Below are 11,022 nucleotides of genomic sequence, written 5' to 3' on the forward strand. Positions count from 1 at the left end.
TATGTGAAAAGTGTTAGAATTGACAGTTGTGTTAAGTACTTATGTAAAAGTACTTTAAAGTACTACTTAAGTCGTTTTTTGAGTATCTGTACTTTAGTATTCATATTTTTGACAACTTTTATTTTTTCTTCAATACACTCCTAAAGAAAATGATGTACTTTTTACTCCATATATTTCCCCTGACACCCAAAAGTACTCGTTACATTTTGAATGCTTAGCAGGACAGGAAAATGCTCCAATTCACACACATATCAAGAGAACATCCCTGGTCATCCCTACTGCCTCTGATCTGGCGGACTCACTAAACACAAACGCATTATTTGTAAATGGTGTCTGAGTGTTGAAGTGTGCACCTGACTGTCCATCAATTTAAAAAACAAGACAATTGTGCCGTCTGATTTGTTTAATATAAGGAATACTATACTTTTGCTTTTGATACTTATGTATATTTACAACCAAATACTTCTAGACTTTTACCCAAGTAGTACCGTACTGGTACTTGAGTCATTTTCTATCTTTACTTTTACTCAAGTATGACAAATGAGTACTTTTTCCACAACTGGGAATTGCCCTTTAACAGTGGAACTTCCTCGTTGAATATACACGGGCACATGTCCACTCTTTCTCTATTACTTCTTTCTCTCTCGCATGAGTTTGGATATGTTTTACATACATTAGTAAAGTGAATACACATCTGCCTCTGAAGCACAAAGATGCAGTTATACGATATATCACGTTTGACATTGAGTATTACAGAATGCAACTAAAAGGTTGGATGTGTGACAGATTCAGGGGAAAGAGCATATTAACGATTTTGAAAGGGAGACAACATGCTAATGTAGTTAGTGTTTGCATTTTTGTCCATATCTATGTTGAGACTCATTATACAGGTTGTCACCATAGCGGAGTGTTTGTTTGTTTATTTATTATTGCACTATCAAAGCTCATTGAATCGATTGGAAAAACGGAATTATGCAAATATAATTCAGTTTTAGTGCTTTCTCCATTCAGGGCCTGCAAAACACACCAGATGTACTGATATAACACTGTCTCATCAATCTCATGTAACTCTTCATTTAACAGAATCTCAAATAAATATTTTTTATCCATTTAATCCTTTATTCATAGACGTGATGCCGTTGAGATGACACATCTCTTTTACCAAAAAGGCAGCAATATCTATGTCTATGAGTTCAATTTATTGGGTTAGCTTTTCAATAGCTATGCGTGTTGATCAAACTTTTAAAAATGTTTACCTTTCTTTGACTAGGCAAGTCAGCCTTTTATGGCTGCTGTCCCTGTACAGTGATCAACATCAGCGGAAATTTCATAGTGACAACTAATAGTACTCGATACAACTCAAACTTTCATTAAAACACACATGCAGGGTACTCAATTAAAGCTACACTCGTTGTGAATCTAGCCAACATGTCAGATTTTTAAAATGCTTTTCGGCGAAAGCATGAGAAGCTATTATCTGATAGCATGCAACCCCCGAAATACCCAAAGGGGACGTAAAGAAAATAATTAGCGTAGCCAGCGCTACACAAAACGCAGAAATAAAATATAAAACATTCATTACCTTTGACGAGCTTCTTTGTTGGCACTCCTATATGTCCCATAAACATCACAATTGGGTCTTTTTTTTCGATTAAATCCGTCCATGTATACCCAAAATGTCCATTTATGAAGCCCGTCTGATCCATGAAAAAGCACCGTTCCAAAACGCAACGTCATTTTTTAAAATTAAAAAAGTTGCCTATAAACTTTGACAAAACACTTCAAACTACTTTTGTAATCCAACTTTAGGTATTAGTAAACGTTAATAATCGATCAAATTGATCACGGGGCGATCACGGGGCGATCTGTATTCAATAGCAGCGAGTCTTGAAATCATGGTCCATATTCTCCATGAAATTTTGCGCGATTTTTAACAAAAAGCTGAGAAAATTCGCAGCCTCTTTAAGAGGTTTTAAGAACACATTCTTATTTAAACTCAGCAAAAAAAGAAACGTCCCCTTTTCAGGACCCTGTCTTTCAAAGATAATTTGTAAAAATCCAAATATCTTCACAGATCTTCATTATAAAGGGCTTCCCATGCTTGTTCAACAATCCATAAGCAATTAATGAACATGCACCTGTGGAACGGTCGTTAAGACACTAACAGCTATTGTCACAGTTGTGAAAACTTAGGATACTAAAGAGGCCTTTCAACTGACTCTGAAAAACACCAAAGGAAAGCTTCCCAGGGTCCCTGCTCATCTGTGTGAACATGCCTTAGGCATGCTGCAAGAAGGCATGAGGACTGCAGATGTGGTCAGGGCAATAAATTGCAATGTCCGTACTGTGAGACGCCTAAGACAGCGCTACAGGGAGACAGGATGGACAGCTGATCGTCCTCGCAGTGGCAGAGCACGTGTAACATCACTTGCACAGGATCGGTACATCCGAACATCACACCTGCGGGACAGGTACAGGATGACAACAACAACTGCCCAAGTTACACCAGCAACGCACAATCCCTCCATCATTGCTCAGTCTGTCCGCAATAGGCTGAGAGAGGCTGGACTGAGGGCTTGTAGGCCTGTAGGCCTCACCAGACATCACCGGTAACAACGTTGCATATGGGCACAAACCCACCATTGCTGGACCAGACAGGACTGGCAAAAAGTGCTCTTCACTGATGAGTCGTGGTTGTGTCTCACCAGGGGTGATGGTCGGATTCGCATTTATCGTCAAAGCAATGAGCGTTACACAGAGGCCTGTACTCTGGAGCGGGATCGATTTGGAGGTGGAGGGTCCGTCATGGTCTGGGGCGGTGTGTCACAGCATCATCGAACTGAGCTTGATGTCATTGCAGGCAATCCCTCCCTCACATGGTACCCTTCCTGCAGGCTCATCCTGACATGACCCTCGAGAACGACAATGCCACCAGCCATACTGCTCGTTCGGTGCGTGATTTCCTGCAATACAGGAATGGCAGTGTTCTGCCATGGCCAGCGATGAGCCCGGATCTCAATCCCATTGAGCATGTCTGGGACCTGTTGGATTGGAGGGTGAGGGCTAGGGCCATTCCCCCCAGAAATGTATGGGAACTTGCAGGTGCCTTGGTGGAAGAGTGGGGTAACATCTCACAGCAGGAACTGGCAAATCTGGCGCAGTCCATGAGGAGGATATGCACTGCAGTACTTAATGCAGATGGTGGCCACACCAGATACTGACTTACCTTTGATTTTGACCCCCCCTTTGTTCAGGACCAATTATTCAATTTCTGTTAGTCACATGTCTGTGGAACTTGTTCAGTTTATGTCTCAGTTGTTGAGTCTTGTTATGTTCATTCAAATATTTACACATGTTAAGTTTGCTGAAAATAAATTAAGTTGAGACAGTGGGAGGACGTTTCTTTTTTTGCTGAGTTTACAGTGACACCCTACCAGGGAACAGTGGGTTAAGTGCCTTGTTCAGGGGTAGAAAAACAGATTGTTTTACCTTGTCAGCTCTGGAATTCAATCCAGCAACCTTTCAGTTACTGGCCCAACACTCTGACCACTAGGCTACCTGCTGCCCCAAAGAGTTGCCAGTTATTTCAGATACTGTAAGTAAACAAATTAAGTCTTATTTGGTTGTTGCTAAGTTCTTATTAGAAGGAGTGTATAACAGATTAATATGCAGTACATGTACGTTGGACAACACCACATGTTCAATAGTATCTGAAGGAGTAGTTCTAAATGTCACTCCAATGTGCTATATGGTCAATTACTAGTCACAACCCACTGAGGGGAAACCACAACCATAAACAGCAAGAAAGGGGAAAAATATAAGGTTTGTGGGATGTCCCCCTGACCCGTTTGATTTACTGTATCTGTATCTGTGTCTCTTTGACCTGTGGCTGAAACTACTGGAGCTTGATGATGAGTTTGGAGGGTACTATGGGGTTAAATGCTAAGCTGTAGTCGATGAACAGCATTCTCACATAGGTATTCCTCTTGTCCAGATGGGCTAGGGCAGTGTGCAGTGTGGTTGCGATTGCGTTGTCTGTGGACCTATTGGGGCGGTAAGCAAATTGGAGTGGGTCTAGGGTGTCAGGTAGGGTGGAGTTTATATGGTCCTTGACTAGCCTCTCAAAGCACTTCATGATGACGGAAGTGAGTGGTTTAGCTCAGTTACGTTAGCTTTCTTTGGAACAGGAACAATGGTGGCCCTCTTGAAGCATGTGGGAACAGCAGACTGGGATGAGGATTGATTGAATATGTCCGTAAACACACCAGCCAGCTGGTCTGCGCATGCTCTGAGAACGCGGCTGGGGATGCTGTCTGGGCCTGCAGCCTTGCGAGGGTTAACACGTTTAAATGTTTTACTCACGTTGGCTGCAGTGTAGGAGAGTCTGCAGGTTTGGTAGCGGGCCGTGTCAGTGGCACTGTATTGTCCTCAAAGCGAGCAAAGAAGTTATTTAGTCTGTCTGGGAGCAAGACATCCTGGTCCGCGACGGGGCTCGTTTTCTTTTTGTAATCCGTGATTGACTGTAGACCCTGTCACATACCTCTTGTGTCTGAGCCGTTGAATTGCAACTCTACTTTGCCTATATACTGACGCTTAGCTTGTTTGATTGCCTTGCGGAGGGAATAGCTACACTGTTTGTATTCGGTCATGTTTCCGGTGATCTTGCCCTGGTTAAAAGCAGTGGTTTGCGCTTTCAGTTTCGCGCGAATGCTGCCATCAATCCGCAGTTTCTGGTTTGGGAATGTTTTAATCGTTGCTGTGGGTACGACATCGCCGATGCACTCGCTCATCGAATCAGAGTATTCGTCAATGTTGTTGTTGGACGCAATGCGGTGGAGATGGAGAGTGACCGCATTGCAGCCGTGAGTAATTGGCCGACTCCCACCACAGTAAAGGAGGTGCAGCGGTTCTTAGGGTTTGCCAACTACTACCGGAGGTTTATCCAAGGTTTTGGTCAGGTAGCGGCTCCCATTACCTCACTGCTGAAGGGGGGCCCGGTGTTCTTGCAGTGGACAGCTGAGGCGGACAGGACTTTTAGTCGCCTGAGGGCTTTGTTTACCTCGGCTCCCGTGCTGACTCATCCGGATCCCTCTTTAGCATTCATAGTGGAGGTGGATGCGTCCGAGGTTGGGATAGGAGCTGTGCTCTCTCATCTGGACTGACCACTGCAATCTGGAGTACATCCGGGCGGCGAGGAGACTGAACCCGCGCCAGGCAAGGAGGGCCATGTTTTTCACCCGTTTTGTTTTCACCCTTTCTTACAGACCAGGTTTCCAGAACGTGAAGGCAGACGCACTGTCCCGGCTGTATGACACAGAGGAGCGGCCCATGGATCCCACTCCCATACTTTCGGCCTCCTGCCTGGTGACGCCGGTAGTGTGGGAGCTGGACGCGAACATTGAGCAGGCGTTGCGTACAGAGCCCGCTCCCCTCGATTGTCCCGCTGGGCGTCTGTACGTTCCGTCTGCTGTCCGTGACCGGCTGATCTATTGGGCCCACACATCGGTCGGACAGTGCGCTGTCTGAGCGGAGTACTGGTGGCCCACTTTGGCTAAGGACGTGAGGGTTTATGTTTCCTCCTGCTCGGTGTGCCCAGTGTAAGGCTCCTAGGCACATACCCAGAGGTAAGTTACACCCCTTACCCATTCCACAGCGGCCATGGTCACACTAGTCGATCGATTTCCTGACCGATCTTCCCCCATCACAGGGAAACACCACGATCCTGGTCGTTGTCCTGCCGTCTCCTCCCTCTGCCCGATCTCCCTAAGGCCCTACAGACTGCGGAGGCCTTGTTTACGCACGTCTTCCGGCACTACGGGGTGCCTGAGGCTATAGTGTCTGATCGAGGTCCCCAGTTCACTTCAAGGGTCTGGAAGGCGTTCATTGGACGTCTGGGGGTCTCGGTCAGCCTTAACTCAGGTTTTCACCCCGAGAGTAACGGGCAGGTGAAGAGAGTAAACCAGGATGTGGGTTGGTTTCTGAGGTCCTACTGCCAGGACCGGCCGGGGGAGTAGGCAGCATTCATTCCCTGGGCAGGGATGGCCCAGAACTCGCTCTGCCACTCCTCCACTAACCTCACCCCCTTTCAGTGTGTATTGGGGTATCAGCCGGTTCTGGCTTCTTGGCATCAGAGTCAGACCGAGGCTCCTGCGGTGGACGACGGGTTCCGGCGTGCGGAGGAAACATGGGACGCCGCCCATGTCCACCTTGTCCGCCGTGCTGCGCCAGAAAGTGGGCGCAGACCGTCACCGCAGTGAGACCCCAGTGTTCGCACCGGGGGACCGGGTCTGGCTCTCGACCCTCCACCTGCCCCTCCACCTGCCCTACCGGAAGCTGGGTCTGTGGTTTGTGGGGCCATTTAAAGTCCTGAGGAGAGTCAACGAGGTATGTTATAGGTTACAGCTTCCACCCGATTACCACATTAACCCCTCGTTCCATGTGTCCCTCCTCAGGCCGGAGTGTCTCGCTCCAGGAGTCTGAGGTGCGGGAGGTTCCTCCGCCCCCTCTGGACATCGAGGGGGCCCCGGCGTACTCCGTTCATTCCGTACTGAATTCGAGACGTCGGGCGTGGGGCCTACAGTACCTCGTGGACTGGGAGGGGTATGGTCCAGAGGAGAGATGCTGAGTTCCGGTGGAGGACGTGTTGGATCCTTCTCTGCTACGAGAGTTCCACCGTCTCCACCCGGATCGCCCTGCGCCTCGTCCTCCGGGTCGTCCCCGATGCCGGTGTCAACGTGCTGCTGGAGCCACGCATTGGGGGAGGGGGGGGGGGGGTACTGTCACGACTTCTATCGAAGTCGATGCCTCTCCTTGTTCGGGTGGTGTTCGGCGGTCGACGTCGACGGTCTTCTAGCCATCGCCGATCCATTTTTCATTTTCCATTTTGTTTTGTCTCGTTTTTCCACACACCTGGTTCTCATTTCCCTCATTATGTGTTGTGTGTTTAACCCTCTGTTTCCTCCATGTCTTTGTGTGGTATTGTTTATCTGTGTTAATGTATGCTCAGTTTAGGCTGGTTGCGCTGGGTTATGTTTAACCCGTATTTTGTATTTCGCGTTCGTTTGTGCCGTGTGCTTTAGGTTCGCCAAATAAATGGCTCCGTGTTACTACCAACTATCTGCTCTCCTGCTCCTGACTTCCCACAGCCCTTCACGCATACCCTGACACTCCCGGTCGCAGCCATCTGCGACAGAGCCTGGACTCGAACCCAGAATCTCTAGTGGCACAGCTAGCACTGCGATGCAGTTCCATGGAACCACTGCGCCTCTCAGGAGGCCCAGGAAAGAGAACTTGATGACCTTTGGTCTAAATCTATTTCTGCGCTGTGTACTACTACTATCAAATAGTAAATTAATCTCCATTTATCTAGTGCCCAGATCTGGAAATATTTTGGGAAAACAAACCTATCTCTCTGCTCCTGCTTACCATACTCTTCTACAGACACACAAAATACAAATGAACCTACCAATGCCTGTAATCTAAGGCAATGATTTGATTGAAGGTGTAAGTATGGACCAAGTTGATTATTGTGACATGATTGTAAAACCTACTGTACTGTAAAGTACAGTCCCATCTCTAACTGCTGTTTGTGTGTCATCCCAGCATATACACATTCTGCTAATGGAGGGGGAAAGGAAACCAGGTACTATGTACTGTCATGTCATGTATTTAAATGTCATGCATTTCTGTTTTCTCAGCTTTGATAGCACATTTGTTTAACTCAGATGAATGTAATACCAATGTATAATATGTCCCTTGTTTATGGTATGGACATCATGCAGGTGCACAGATAAGCGACTGAGCTGCTTTTGTTATTTTGATGTGGCCATTTCATGTAGAAAGAGCTGCACATTGGGTGACATATCTTGTCTGGCTATCAGATATCATGATCAGTATAGTAGATACTATCGTTGTATAAGACTATAATGATCATCACATATAAATATCTCATCACACAATGTAGAAGAAGATGGGTCAGTATAGTAGTTATAAAATAACTATAAGATAATATACAGTAATAGTTTAAACGGCACCAGAGCCAAGCTCATGGTAGCCAACGTTGTATATCTTGGCATTGTTTCTGCTAATCCACAGTCTGACATTTAACCAGGTTTATAACCTGGGGCAGTATGCGTGGCCTTTTTACTGTAAGGCTGAGGGACTTTGCACCAGGAAGATAATATTATATTGAGCTTGCACACACAACTTTTCTTGTCAAGTATTTACAACAGACTGTTGCCTTGGCTACTCAGCGACGACAAATGTATTTCTGTCAAGTGCCATGAGCGCTAATTGAATCTCCTGAAACTCAACCGAAAGAAATACGAAAGATATAACTGGTTCTGTGTGACAGGCGGGGTGGGGGGGTTCTACTAAACTAACAGATGGTATGTTTTAAGATGGCCTTACCAAGGATCATACCAGGGATTTTCAAAACCTACAAACAGTTTCTGGCCAGGGGGAGAGTCATTTTCTTGCTCTCACGTCTCCTCAAATTTCACAATGTTTGAAAATCAATGTTTGAGGATATCATTGGGTAGAACTTTTTAGCTATATATATTTTTCTACAAAACTTAGAAATGGGCCGTTTTCATGTATGTAGACACTGGTATTGTTCAGGAGATAATGAAAATGAGGTTGAAAATTGGTGGAGTTGCCCTTTAACAATGTAACGCTTCTGAAAAGTCCTTGTTGAACGTACACAGACACACACACACACACTCTCTCTCTCTTTCTCTTACTTTCTTTCCCTCTCACATGAGTTTGGATCTATTTTACATTCATTAGAAGCGTGAATACACATCTGTCTCTGAAACACAAAGATACAGTTATACTGTACATCACATGTGACATTGGGTTTCACAGAATGCAAATAGGAGGTTGGACCAGTAACAGTCAGGGGAAGCGGCTAATTACCTATTTTTAAAGGGAGACAAATTGCTAATGTATTAGTGTGTATTTGTATCCATATATATGTTGATTCATACAGGTTGTCACCATTGCAGTGTTTGTTTATTCATTTTTTGCACTATCAAAGCTCAATAAAGATTGGAAAAACTCAATTCAGCAAAACACACAAGCCACCCATCAACCTCATCTAACTCTTCATTTAACAGAATCTCACATACATATTTTTTAAAATCAATGTGATCCTTATTTATAGACGTGATGCTATTGAGACAACAAATCTCTTTTACCTGATTCAAGAAGGCAGCAATTTTTTTTATATACACTACTGGTCATAAGTTTTAGACACCTACTCATTCAAGGGTTTTTCTTTATTTTACTATTTTCTACATTGTAGAATAATAGTGAAGACATCAAAACTATGAAATAACACATATGTAATCATATAGTAACCAAAAAAGTGTTAAACAAATCAAAATGTATTTTATATTTGATATTCTTCAAATAGCCACCATTTGCCTTGATGACAGCTTTGCACACTTGGCATTCTCTCAACCAGATTCACCTGGAATGCTTTTCCAACAGTCTAGTTGGCTGCTTTTCCTTCACTCTGCGGTCTGACTCATCCCAAACCATCTCAATTTGGTTGAGGTGGGGGGATTGTGTGCAGCACTCCTTCACTCTCCTTCTCTTATTGTCCTGTTGAAAAATAAATGATAGTCCCACTAAGCCCAAACAAGATGGGATGGCGTATCGCTGCAGAATGCTGTGGTAGGCATGCAGGTTAAGTGTGCCTTGAATTCTAAATAAATCACAGACAGTGTCACCATTAAAGAACCCCCACAGCATATCACCTCCTCCTCCATGCTTTACCATGGAAAATACACATACAAAGATCATCTGTTCACCACACCACGTCTCACAAAGACACAGCAGTTGGAACCAAAAATAAAAAAAATGGTACATAACAGAACAAAGGACAAATTTCCACCGGTCTAATGTCCATTGCTCGTGTTCCTTGGCCCAAGCAATCTCTTCTTATTATTGTTGTCCCTGAGTTGTGATTTCTTTGCAGCAAATCGACCATGAAGGCCTGATTCACACAGTCTCCTCTGAACAGTTGATGTTGAGATGTGTCTGTTACTTGAACTCTGTAAAGTATTTATTTGGGCTGCAATTTCTGAGGCTGGTAACTCTAATGAACTTATCCTCTGCAGCAGAGGTAACTCTGGCTCTTCCATTCCTGTGGCGGTCCTCATGTGAGCCAGTTTCATCATAGTGCTTGATGGTTTTTACAACTGCACTTGAAGATACTTTCTAAGTTCTTGAAATGTTCCGTATTGACTGACCTTCACGTCTTAAGGTAATGGTGGACTGTCGTTTCTCTTTGCTTATTTGAGCTGTTCTTGCGATAATATGGACTTGGTCTTTTACTAAATAGGGCTATCTTCTGTTTACACCCCTACCTCGTCACAACACAACTGACTGGCTCAAACACATTAAGAAGGAAAGAAATTTGACAATGTAACTTTTAACAAGGCACACCTGTTAATTGAAATGCATTCCAGGTGACTACCTCATGAAGCTGGTTGAGAGAATGCCAAAAGTGTGCAAAGCTGTCATCAAGGCAAAGGGTGGCTATTTGAAGAATCTCAAATATAAAATATATCTTTATTTGTTTAACACTTTTTTGGTGACTACATGATTCCATGTGTTATTTCATAGTTGTGCTGTCTTCACTATTATTCTACAATGTTGAACATAGTAACAACAAAGAAAACGTGGTTACACGTGGTCTGTGGTTGTGAGGCCGGTTGGACGTACTGACAAATTCTATCAAATGACACTGGAGGCAGCTTATGGTAGATAAATGAACATTCAATTATCTGGCAACAGCTCTGGTGGACATTCCTGCAGTCAGCATTCCAATTGCAGCCTCCCTCAAAACGTTAAGCATCTGTGGCATTGTGTTGTGTGACAAAACTGCACATTTTTAAAGTAGCCTTTTATTGTCCCCAGCACAAGGTGCACCTCTAATGATCATGCTTTTTAATCAGCTTCTTGATATGCCCCACCTGCCAGGTCAATGGATTTTCTTGACAAAGGAGAAATGCT

Source organism: Oncorhynchus clarkii, chromosome 2, assembly GCF_045791955.1.
Source record: "Oncorhynchus clarkii lewisi isolate Uvic-CL-2024 chromosome 2, UVic_Ocla_1.0, whole genome shotgun sequence".
Classification (NCBI taxonomy): domain Eukaryota; kingdom Metazoa; phylum Chordata; class Actinopteri; order Salmoniformes; family Salmonidae; genus Oncorhynchus; species Oncorhynchus clarkii.